Genomic DNA, 13,543 nt, shown 5'->3' on the forward strand with positions numbered 1-13,543 from the left:
TCGCAGGACACTATCAAAGGCCTTAACACCTATAGTGCTATTCTCCCTGCGTTATATGGCCTTCTGAAGGTACACAAGGAAGGGGTTCCTTTCGATCCTACAGTGAGCAATATTGGCTCTCCAACATATCGCGTAGCCAAACATCTTGCTTCTCTGTTAAGTTCACAAGTTGGTCAGTGTGGACATCAATTAGGAACTCAGTTGATTTCTTACGTCGTTTGGAGGGAATGCGGTTGAATGACTGATATTTTAGTAAGTTTTGATGTGGTCTCTCTCTTCACTCGTGTTCCTCTGATACGTTGCGGTTAATTGAGGTTAGGTTTAGTGTTGAAGTAACTAATCTCTTTTGACATGTGTTGACATCCAGTTACTTTCTATTCAGTGACCGGTATTACGAACAGATAGATGGATTGTGATGGGTAGTCCGTTGTCTCCTGTGTTGCAAATCTGTTTATGGAAGACTTTGAGCAACGTCCATTAGAGTCGGTGCCTTTGAAACTCGCCTGTTTCTTCAGATATTTTGATGATACTTTCGTTGTTGGGCTTCATGGTAGGGAGAATTTGAATGCCTGTTTAGAACATCTGAACTCGATCCACCAGAACATTCGTTTTACAATGGAGGTGGAAAAGGATGGTTGCTTTCTCTTTCTTGACGTTTTGGTTAGGAGGAAGGCTGATGGATCATTGGGACATGGAGTTTACCGGAAACGCACTCACACAGACTTTTACTAAGAGGCTGATAGTTGTCACCATCTAGCTCAGCGTGAAGGGGTACTTCGTACCTTGGTACACAGGGCACATGTCATTTCCGACACTGGAACTTTGCCAGCTGAGTTGCCCCATCTTGAAGCTACATTTCGTCAAAATGGGTATGGTGAAAGACAGATTGCACATGTGTTGCGCTATCGACCACTTTACAATAGGTGATTGATGATAATACTGAGTCGACACCTTAGTCTACTGCCTTTTTGCCCTACATACGAAGCACTTCCAACAAGATCGGTCGTATTTTACGGGATACGATGCGAAATGTGTTTTCCGACCTCCATTTAAAATTAGAGTGCTTTTGGGTTCTGTTAAGGATGATCTTGGTTTGCGTAAGGCGGGTGTATATCGCATTCCTTGTAGCTGTGGCATGGCATATATTGGTCAGACTATCAGGGCCGTGTAGAACCGATGTATTGAGCATAAATGGCATACACAATTACAGCAGCCAAGTAGATCTGATATATGTGGACATTGTTTGGATACTGGTCACCCTATGTCATATAACAATACCGAGACACAGGCATGCACGTCCAGTTATTGGGGCAGTGTTATTAAGGAGGCTGTTGAGATTGAATTAGCGAGCAACCTTGTAAACAGAGATGGAGGTTTTTGCTTAAACTCTGCTTGGAATCCTGATCACTCCCTTGTCAAAAAACAGAGGGAAAGAGTCAATGTTACCTCACTAGCTAGTTCATAGTCTTTCACTATCGATACCTCTGACTTTGGTCATCTTTGGTGGCACTAGCGTTCAGTGTGTGTGTATTATCTTTCCTGAATTACTACAAGAATCGAGGTTTTAAATTTGCCTGTTCATCGTTTGTCCGTTGCAGTTTGTGCCTTGAAAATGGTGGGGTGTACTCCCGCCGAAATGTCGGCGGCAGCCGTAAACATTACCTGGCTGAGTTCCTGGAAGTTGTTTGCAAATTGTATACGCCAGGAGGAACTCAGGTGTCATGATTCTTATAGTTAATATCATTGAATAATTATTTAGTAATGCACTATTAAACCATTAATTATGATCATAGGTGACGTTAGAAATTATGAGAATAAATCATTTTCGGAATATGAGAAAATATTAAATCATCTTTCAAAGTAATGTTAAATACAGTAAAATCTGCATTCTTATAACTATTGGTATAGTCCTGCCCTGGGAGTGGATCAGGGTGACAGATAATATGTCCTGATTTGAGATAGCATTCTCTTTATTACAAGAATAATGTCAATACAAGAACACATTTGTGCAAGAGCCAGCCATAGAACCAACAAAGCACACTCACAGTTCCGAAGATTGCCTGCAAGAGACCACAGTCGATAGTCAGAGAGGTTAATACATCACGGCGTCCTGACAAAGAACCTCCCTTCCCAATAGTGCAGAGCATTGGGTGGGCGAGGTGACTACCATGATATGACGATGGAGAAACCATATGAGACGTGATCAGCAGGAGAGGCATGGAGAGGTCCGAGTTCTTACAGATGTTGGTTCATATGGCTCTAAGCACTATGGGACTTAACAGCTGAGGTCATCAGTCCCCCTAGAACTTAGAACTACTTAAACCTAAGGACATCACACACATCCACGCCCGAGTCAGGGTTCGAACCTGCGACCGTAGCCGTCGCGCGGTTCCGGACTGAAGCGCCTAGAACCGCTCGGCCACCGCGGCCGGCACAGATGTTGGTCTAAGCGGTGTTTGTATACTGGCTGGAATGTCCATATGTGGGAGAAATTCCCATTTCATCACGCAGAGGCGAAAGTCCTGAAGATGTACTAGTGGTCGGTAAGTCTGCCCTTAGTAGGATTGGCCGGAAGTGTTGGCTGCCAGAACGGATCCCATGGGGTCAGCCGTGACGTGGTAGCGTGTGAGTCAAATCATTCAGCAGTTTTTAGGCATGTGTAAAGTGACACGCTAAGAAGTCATACTTGGTGTGGTGTTCTGGGTGTTGTCCCTCGATGATCACAAAATTGTAAACTAATTTGACACACAGGTCGTCAGGTAGGAAGTTTTGGATCTCGAGATGTACCTCGAAATCATTGGGGGCTTCAATGTGTGTTGTCAGACGTCCCAGCTGAGTGCCAAGGGACGGGGCTGGCTGGCATGAAAGAAGCGGTGCAGCGTCAGTGGACGAGTTGATGTGCAGGGTCCACATGGGCTTGAGACGGTTTATTGCTACTGTTGAAAGCGTGCCATTCAGTAATATTTCGAAAGGCTGTATCCTTCGTTTAAGCACTTTCTTTGTGTCCGTGTGCCACCCGAAGTGGCCGCACAAGGTAGTTTAAGTTAGATTAAGTAGTGTGTAAGTCTAGGGACAGATGACCTCAGCAGTTTGGTCCCTTAGGAATTCACACACATTTGAACATTTTGTGTGTGTGTATGGCATTTGCAAAGCTGACTGGACCATGTCGCTGTGGAGCATAACGAAATCACAGTCATCAAGCGCCTTGTGAATGAAGATAGGAGTGACACAGAGGCATGCTATAAGGCATTTGGTGTGTGTGTGACGAGGATGGGTGGGTCTTGGCTGCAACTGGTGGTTGTTGAAGCACGAAATCAGCTGGTAAGGAGAGTGTTTCGCAATACAGAACCTCTGTTAGAGATTTTTCAGGTTTGTGTGCCAAGTACACTGATAATAGCATCCAAGGCAGGACTTCGGTTTATTGGCCTCCATGGAGCAGTGCCACCATTCGACAAGACCATTGTTCTGTGGATGGTAGGCAGATGTCTGACATCGATGAGTAGCGCAAAAAGTTGCACAGTTCACTGAACAGGGCCGATTCGAATTGCCGACCTTGATCAGTGGTGATAGACGCCAGGCATCCAAACTGAGAAATCCACGTATCAGTGAGAGCTCTGGCTCATGAAACTGCTGTGATGTCTCTGATAGGTGCAGCCTCTACCCACGGCATTATGCAGTCGATGACTGAAAGAATACATCGATAGCATCTACCAGAGAGAGTTCCCGCCAGATCGAGATGTACATCTTGGTTACATCCCGTTGGGACCTCAAACCAGCCAGGAAGTGGTTGCACTTGATGCCCCACTGTGCTCTGTTGACATAGAATCCACATGTGTATTCACTCTTTGCAATCTTCCTTAACGTTCAGCCACATGAAGCGATCTGTAACAAGGTTTGAGGATTTGAAAGATCCACCATGGTTAATAGCCGTGTTAGAAAAGCACTACGTAAACAAAGAGCACTTCATCTCATATTGAAGAGAAGTAAAAACCTATCTGAAAACAAAAGCTGAACGAAGCGAGAATGAGCGTAAGGAGAGCAATGAGAGAATCATTCAACGATTTTGAAAGTAAGACGTTATCAACCGACCTGAGTAAAAACCCTAAGAGATTTTGGTCGTATGTAAAATCAGTAAGTGGGTCAAAATCATCTATTCATTCTGTCAGCAACCACATCGGCATCGAAACGGAAGGTAACAGAGAGAAGGCCGAAATACTGAATTCGGTCTTCCGAAGTTGTTTCACCGAGGAAGATCGTAACACTGTCCCTCATTTCAAACGTCATGCGAACGTCGAAATGGCAGATATTGAGATAACCGAGCGGAATTGAAAAGTAGCTACAATCGATTAGTAGTGGAAAGGCTTCAGGGCCAGATGAGATACCTATAAGATTCTATAAAGATTATGCGAAAGAACTTGCTCCCCTTCTGGCAGTAATTTATCGTAGATCGCTTGAGCAACGAAAGGTACCTAACGACTAGAAAAAAGCGCAGAGTAGAAAGCGTCGGATGCTTTTTAAGGCTATTCACAGATGATGCAATTGTTTATACCAAAGTAGCAACGCCAGAAGTTAGTAATAATTTGTGAAACGTCCCCTTAGAAAAATTATACATGACTGTGCTTAAACTGACACACAATATTTTTAGCGCAACGCAATCTGACTTATATAATCCCTACAAGATAATGGCCCTGACTAAATTAACCTATACGTTTCACAAATCACTTACCTCACAAAAATCTTCGTTACTCGAACTACTGCAATACAGCGAACGCCACTACTGCCAGCTAAATAAAAGTTTCAAACTACGGAAGGCACTAACTACTGATAGGCATAGTTAGCAAATGAAAGATTTTAATAGAGAACAAACAATGTATTTACCTTAATAGTCATAATATATATAGCAGTTCATGCCATCCAGTCTTACAAATTTCAAAACTCCGCCATTTCTCTCCCCACATCCACCACTGCTGGCGGCTCACCTCCAACTGCGCAACGCTACGCGCTGTTCACATCCAGCTGCCCAACACTACAATGGCAGACAACAATGCAAACTAGCCACAGACTGCACACATCAGAGCCAGTGTTTTTCATGCAGAGCGCTACGTAACGTTGGCAATAAGAAAACATAAACAGCCTACTTACATTTGCAGAACGACCTGCAGAGAATTGATGAATGGTGCAGACTGTGGTAGTTGACCCTGAACATAAGTAAAGGTCACATATTGTGCATACATAGGAAAAGAAATCCACTACCGTACAGCTACACTATTGATGACAAACAGCTGGAGACAGCGTCTGCCGTAAAATATCTAGGCGTAACTATCCAGAGCGACCTTAAGTGGAATAACCATATAAAACAGATAGGGGAAAAGCAGACACCAGATTCAGATTCATCGGAAGAATCTTTAGGAAATGTAACTCATCCACGAAAGAAGTGGCTTATAATGCGGTTGTACATGCGATTCCTGAGTATTGTTCAACTATCTTGGATCCCTATCAGATAGGACTGATAGAGGAGATAGAGAAGATTCAGCGAAGAGCGGCGCGTTTTGTCACGGGATCGTTCAACTGGCGAGAGAGCGTTACGGAGATGCTAAACAAACGTTACAAGAGACGTTACAAGAGAGGTGTTGTGCATCAGGAGAGATTTACTATTGAAATTTCGGGACAGCACTTTTCAGGAGGAGTCGGACAACATATGACATGGGGCAGGGGGAATGAAATAACAATGAACAAAAAATAATTTCCATATTAGTTCCCTCCTGAGTTGTGACATCCCCTGACCTGAAATACCTGCTCATTGAACAGGTGAATGTCAGATGACCTCAGATGACAGAATATCTCCATCTCCTCCAGGAAGTTCATGAATCTGCCCTTCTCAGCTTTATGCAATAACCTGGCACCGATCCTCTGTGAGGAGAGTGTGTGTCCATTCTCAGCCTGATCGGCAGCGAAGTTGTATCTCTCAGCTATACAAAGCTACATGCTCACCAAACCTCATCTCAAGTCCTTTACCAGTCTGTCCCACATAGCAGGCATCACAGTCTGAACATTCCATCCTGTACACCCGCAGACAACATATTACTTCTCCCCATATACATTTCACGTATTGACCACGAGGAGAAAATTCGAGAAATTAGAGCCAATACAGAGATTTACTGTCAATCATTCTTCGCAGTCACAGGAACAGTGTTGGAGGGATCAGATAGTGGTACCGGAAGTACCCCCCCGCCACACACCATTAGGTGGCTTGCGGAGCATGATGTAGATGTAGGTGAAAATGTGTCATTGGGCTGATGCTGGAATGCGACAATTTGTGCAACTCGTCGAAATGATCTTCCAAAGCAGTGAGATATAAAGGGGCGAGTTCGGTTTTGTAACACATCATACCAAAATCTGTCTACCCACCCCCAGTATCAGGCGATGTGTAAGTCTGAGATAAGTAGTGGGATCGTGGCGAAGGTGTTGTAGTTGTTGGAATTCGTTGTAGTCGATTCGCGCAAGAGGGCGTTGATTTGTGAGGTTGTCCACCACAACATTGTCTGCGCTCTTCAGGTGGTGCACATCGATTGTAAACTGTGCAGTATAGTTCAGGTGGCTGAATCACCTGAGGCATATGCCTTTCGGATTGCGTCTGCGGTTGATGGCCCATGTAAATGACTAATGGCCTGCCTTCGATATCAACTTTGAACTGATGAACTGCCTCATAAACGGTTAGAACCTCACGGTCATAGGTAAACCACTTACGCTGTGAAGCTTTCAGTTTACATGAGGAAAACTGAAGTGATTGCTTAACCTGTCACTGCCTGTTGGAGAACCGCCTCAATAGAGGAATCATTTGCATCAGATGTAATAGTGATGTGAGCGTGAGGAAGTGGGTGTGCCAAAATCATGACATGTGCAAGGTGGTCTTTAAGCTGGTCAAAGGCGAGCTGCATGCAAGGGGGCCCAGCCAGCTTACATTTTACCAGTGCTAATCTTGTTCGCAAAAACTTCTATGAGTTGAGCCTAAATGGCGACTACCTGCAGAAGGTAATGGCGATAGAAATTAATCATCCCTAGGAATAGACATAATTTTTGGAGATACTGCAGCAGCGGCAGCTGAAACACGAATTCCACTTGTTGTGGTGTAGGACAAATGCCGTCATCATTAATGATATACCTGAGAAAGATGACCTCAGTGCGTCGAAACTGCCATTTTTCTTCATTAATCACAAACCGATATCAGCAATCGTGTCGAAAACTCATTTAAGATGCAATTCACGCGTGCCCTTGTCTGAGGACGTTGTCTAGGTGGGCAAAGCAGGTTATGAGCTTGAACAAAATACCACCAATAAAAAGATGCCTGATTTAAATCGCGTTTATCGGGCCATGTAGCGTAAACGGGAACTCGAAGAAGCTGAATGGCATGATAACCGCTGTCTTGTGATTATCTTTTGCACTCATCACTATCTGCAGGAACGCTTGCTTGCAGTGATTGATCCTCAAAACAGAAGTGCGTACAAGACAATAGGTGAAATCCTGAATGTTCAGTGTGGGTGAAGCCCATGAGCTGTTCAAAGGTCTCAGAACTCCGGCTTTTAGGAGTTCATCGATTGCAGCCTTAGTGACACAGAGCTTGTCTGGCGGTAACCTGTGTGGTCTGTGATGGGCTGGAGGGTGTGGCATGGTGGTAATCTCACGTACCACTCCATTCCTGATAGCGCACTGTATAAACGACTCTTGTGGAGAGATTGGGGGTATAGGCATGCATGGAGTTTCAGTGGGAAGCACACAAGTAAGAGGTGCATTACTGACCCCATTGGTGAGTGAAGGGTTGTGTTGGCAGAGGCACTTCCTCAGAGACTTCCATCGCCGTTTGAGGCCGGGTTGAGATGGTGTGAGGAAGTTGTCATTGGCGAATGTAGGTGACTGTTGTGTCCGAACTCGGCTGCAGCGAGATGGTGGGCATGCTGAGGCTGTTGCTGCGATCTATGTGCAGTGGTATTATTGTCGGGCACAGTATATGATCGCGAACCTAACCGTTCGGATTATTGTGGCTCATTATGTCCCAGATTTTCATGGGAAGTGGGAGTGGCAACAAAACCTCAAAGTAAATCGTTTGTAGTACACCATTGTTACTGTCCACTGTTGGAGCACTGTATTTGATGAATGTTGCAGAAGAGTAGATTACAAAGCACCATACGCTCTAACATTGAAATCATTGTCTTGTCTTGTGGACTGCACCACGCAATGGTTGCACGATGGCGTATTGTCGACGTGTAGTATCTGAATCAGCATGAAAATAAATCAGTATTTAGTCGTTATGGGTCAGCAATGTAGAGTCCTGTGCCAGGATAGGACCAGGGTGACAGATAACACGTCCTGCTTTGAGATAGCACTCTTTTTTTTACACGAATAACCACAGTACAAGACCACATCCACACAAGAGACAGCCACAGAACCTACTAGAGCGCATTCACAGTTCGAAAGACTACAGTCAACAGTCTGCGAGGTTAAAGTGTTGTGTTGACAGAGATGCCATTGTTGTGTCAAGACCACGTTTGGATGGTGTCACAAAGTTCTTGGGAGAGTGTAGGTGATTGTTGTGTCTGTGCTTGGCAGCAGTGTGGTGGCAGGGACGCTGAAGCTGGTGTTGTGGTATTATTATCGATGGTACCCCGATGCATTGTGTTAGAGTATGACGAAGATCCTGTCTGCTAATCTGGGCCAGTTATCCAACGATTTATGTTCATGGGTGATTATGCTGTACACTTGCGATGGAAGTTTGAAGATCCATAAAGTCCATAACATATGGTATGGCATCAGTTGATAACTAGTTTGCATAATCTACGTCAGAGCTGTGACGGAGACCTGTTCATGTACATCTACATCATACTTCGCATGCCAGCTAACGGCACGTAACTGATCCCTCGTTCCCTGTTCCGCTCGTGAATGGTTTGTGGGAAGAATGATTGATGGTAGGCCTCTGTATTATCTTTAATTTCTCGAATTTGCTCGTCGAGATAATTTCGCGAAATGTATGTGGGAGGAAGTAATATGTTGTCCAACTCTTCCCGGAAAGTGCTCTCTCGAAATTTTGATAGTAAGCCTCTCTGTGATGCACAATGCCTCTCTTGTTATGTCTAGCACGGGAGTTCGTTGAGCATATGAAACGCATCGCTCTTCATTGGATCCCAGATTGATGGAATCAAGAATCGGAGAACAAGCTCCTTGTAAGCCACTTCATTCATGGTGCGTTTACGATTATAGAATGAAATTATCACTGTACAGCGGAGTGTGCGCTGATATGGAACTTCCTGGCAGATTAAAACTGTGTGCCAGACCGAGACTCGAACTCGGGACCTTTGCCTTTCGCGAGCAAGAGCTCTACCCACTGAGCTACCCAGGCATGATTCAGGCCCCGCCCCCACAGCTTTAATTCCGTCAGTACCTCGTCTCCTACCTTCCAAACTTCACAGAAGCTCTCCTGCGAACCTTGCAGAACTAGCACTCCTTGAAGGTTCACAGGAGAGCTTCTGTGAAGTTTGGAAGGTAGGAGACGAGGTACTGGCGGAATTAAAGCTGTGGGGACGGGGCGTGAGTCGTGCTTGGGTAGCTCAGTTGGTAGAGCACTTGCCCGCGAAAGGCAAAGGTCCCGAGTTCGAGTCTCGGTCCGGCACACAGTTTTAACCTGCCAGAAGTTCCTTACGATTCTTCCTGTGAATCTCAGTCAGGCAACTGTTTTTCCTACCATTTGTTTTACGTGGACATTCCACTTAGGGTTGCTCTGGACAATTACTTTTATGCTGTTTCCAGCAATTTGCCATCAACAGTGTAATTGTGCAGTAATGGATTTCGTTTCCTATGCACGCGGAATATATTACATTTATTTACATTGCGGGTCAATTGCCAAAGCTTGCACCATTCATCAATCCTCCGCTGGTGATTCTGCAAATCTGTATCGTTGCATTCCTACTTTCTTATAGAGAGTCACATTATCTGCAAACATTCTTCAAGAACTGCTTATCCTTCCTACCAATCATTTATGTACATTGTAAACAGTAACAGTTTTTATCACACTCCTTGGGGTATTCCGGAAGTTACTTTTACATCTGTCGATTTCCTTTAAGAGGAACGTATTGAGTTCTGTCTGCAAGGGTGCCCGTTTCCCAGATGTTCGTTATAAATCACTAGCTATAGTTGTTCTACCGGCATCCGTGAGAGGGATTGCAGAAGAGACGATTTTGCTGTAGTGTACTTGTTATCTGCAAGAGGTGCAAGGATAATGTTACTTACCACAAAGCGCGCTCTCATGAGAGATTGAACAGCGCGTAACAGGTTTAGCATCGTCACTAGTGATGTCATATGTGGCGAGGATGCTTTTGACTATAGCGAACCAGACAATGGGTTGGTCCGGGCCAAAAAGTGGCTGTCTAGGATGTGTGCTAAAGCTTGTGCAGGCGACATCAATGGGTAGTCGTGCCAGGTACCAGCACGACATCCTTAGGGGTACGACAGACGAATATTCCATATCTGTTCGAAGCACAGTTGGGAGCCCGATACGACTTTCTGAAGACTGTTCATCCGGCCGCACTAGCACTGGATCGAACAATTTTGCAGGCGGCACGGAAGAAACGTCAGTCTGAAAGAACAATTACAAATCGGACCAGTCGGACAGTCGTGGCTCAGTATGTGCCAGATTTTCGTGCGAAGCGGAAGTGGCACGGAAGTCACAAAATAAATCGTTTGTAGTACCCCATTGTTTGACAATATTGTCTGCTGTTGAAGCACTGCACTGAAAGTGCACTTTGATGTTTGATGAATGTGGGTTGCTGAAGAGTCGATTGTATTGTCTTGGAAAGTGCAGTTCACAACAATTGCACAACGGCTAGATTGTCAATGTGTTGTATTCGAACCGGTAAGAAAATACATCGCAGACAGAACAGGCGCCACACATATATGATTTATCTGTAAACTTGAATGCTATGATATCCTCAGTGCGGATACACAATGGGGTCGTAACGTAGTACAGGGATTCCTGCGAGCAAATGAGGTAAATGAACAAGGATGGTACTTTCAAATGTGTGATGAGTTGAGAATTTGGCTCACACGGAAAGAGTTTTCGGACTGCCAAAGCAGTTGAGACAACCTTTCGCGCAAAGAGGGAAATCTGGATTCGAGTCCCAGTCCGACAAAAATTTTCAACTTCCGCCATTGAAATATTTCGATGCCTATTTGCATCTGAAGTTGATACCTTCCTCAAGATAGTGATATTTACAGCTGCTGTATCAAAAAACAGTGGTGTCTGTTCTGTCAGACATGTTTGACGGAACGGATAAAGTATACAGAAAATGCTGCGAGACAATAGGTGTTCTGTAAGGTGAGAATTCGTGTCGGATGAAAAGCATGCTTGGGTAGCTGAAGCAGTTAAGGTGAGCATTCGCATAAAGTGGAAATCTGGGTTCGAATCTCGGCCTGGCACAATTTTTCAACTTTCGCTATTGAATTATTTCAATGCCCAGTTGCGGACGTGTTCGACGGGACAGACATCAAACGTATGTAGTATGTGTTTAAACTTTTTGCATTATTCGAACACGAACCTCTTCCACCAGCTCAGTCGCAATTGATAACAAAATACTGACAGTCTGTCCCACACTACCGTATCTTTACACAACTCACACACAATATGCCAAACATCACAGTTTTCACGAATTTTCAGTGTTTTCTTTGGAAGTTTGTCCACTTTTGACGACTCGGAAATCACTTCAACACCACCTGCCTCATGCAATATTTCCATTTCAGCACAATCACTGCATGAGATAAATACATTGCCACTAATAACGCCCGGTGTCTTAACATTTTCTGCATTTGTCACGGTACTTCGTTTGTATCGTTAGTAAATCTGCATTTACGTGTCTTGAATTTCAGTTTTGAGTCCATTACGCTTCTTGTTACCTTGTCTTCGGAATTCATCTTTTTTTCTGACTAAGTGTATTAGTAAGCTCTACTCACACATTATCAGTTTCATCACACAATTGTCCCTCATCTCTTGAGTCATTTATTCAATTTATTTATTAGTTTTTTCAGTTTCCCGATTAAGTTTTTCCATTTGCTGGTCGAGTTTTTCACTCTTTTGCAATATCTGCAACAGTAAATGAAAACTAATTCTCATTTTGTAACTCTGCTGGTGCTGAACTATGCGTTTTTGTGTTTGAATCACAAATCTTCTCTTACACAGCTCGCGGAATGATCGAGTTCACAACTCTTTTCTACATTAACTGAATCGTCGAATTGTCCTTCCTCATTAATAATGTCACCATCGTTTTGTTCTGTGTCAGCCATTGTAATAATGTTCACAATAATCACTGTTCATTATAATTGATGCCTATGCATAACTTAAATTCGTTAATAATGTTCACAGTTTCTTTCCTAATCAGTCCTAAACAATGTTGAATCCAGTTCGATACGAACTACTACTGTCGCAAATAACTGATGCACACACGATGTTGCTATGTTTTATTCTCCGATGTAGCCGAAGAAAGTGATGAAATCGTAGTCCGACACATGCGTCGCCACACTTTCTAATGCCCAACTGCATTGATAATTCTTCATGTACAATATTAACAGTGTTAAATCTAGGATAATTTGATACTATTTCAGCCAACCGTAATACTTAGCTTTGTTGAGCAATAATCTTAATTATGATGACTCAGGATCTCTGTCTGCCCAAATCAGTAACACCACAAAGACTAAACACGATTTATTTATACAAATTCACTTGAAATCGACTTAACATTTCAATTTGTTTCGTAATACTAAGCGAGGACCGCCTTGCTACGTCACAACGATCTTACAACCGCTCTTACTCCCACCGCAGCCAGCTTACAACTCTTTGTTCACTGCGCATGTCGCTGTGCATTGTGGGCGTCAGCGGTATTCTGTACCAACATGCTACTGTTCCCATGGACAATGGATGACTGATAACGAATGATTTGGAATGACGAATCACATTATACTTGTGGCAATGTCAGCATACATCTACGTCTTCATGGATACTCTACAAATCACACTATTTCTGCCTGGCAGAAGCTTCCTCGAAACAGCTTCAGAATAATTCTCGATTATTCTACTCACGAACAGTTCACGGGAAAAACGAAGACCTATATCTTTCCGTGCGAGCTCTGATTTCCTTTATTTTATTATGATGATCGTTTCTCTCTATGTAGGTCGGCAACAATAAAATATTTTCGGATTCAGAGGAGATAGTTGGTGCCTGAAACTTCGCGAGAAGATCCCACCGCAACGAGAAACGCCTTTGTTTTCATTATGTCCACCACAAATCCTGTATCATGTCCAAGACAATCTCTCTCCATTTTCTTCGTATCCTTACAGCACAGCAGTACGTCAATGATATTCTACACTCCGTTTTGTTGGCCTTCATGGCAACCCTCCTCGGCTTACATTTCACCAAGACAACCCTTTCAGACCAGAAATACTAAATGTTAGATTTTTTCAATTTTCTTTTTTAATTAGATTCTTAGACGTACGTCGAGACAGAACA

At 43.8% G+C, this 13,543-nt stretch overlaps 1 protein-coding gene across 1 annotated transcript in view; it reads left to right on the forward strand.

The window, feature by feature from the left end:
• Window positions 1-13,543, forward strand: part of LOC126416361 (UDP-glucosyltransferase 2-like) — a 173,990-nt gene that overhangs the window by 55,932 nt on the left and 104,515 nt on the right. The gene's annotated exons all lie outside the window — the stretch shown is intronic.

The sequence above is a fragment of the Schistocerca serialis genome, chromosome 1 (assembly GCF_023864345.2).
Source record: "Schistocerca serialis cubense isolate TAMUIC-IGC-003099 chromosome 1, iqSchSeri2.2, whole genome shotgun sequence".
Taxonomy (NCBI): Eukaryota; Metazoa; Arthropoda; class Insecta; order Orthoptera; family Acrididae; genus Schistocerca; species Schistocerca serialis.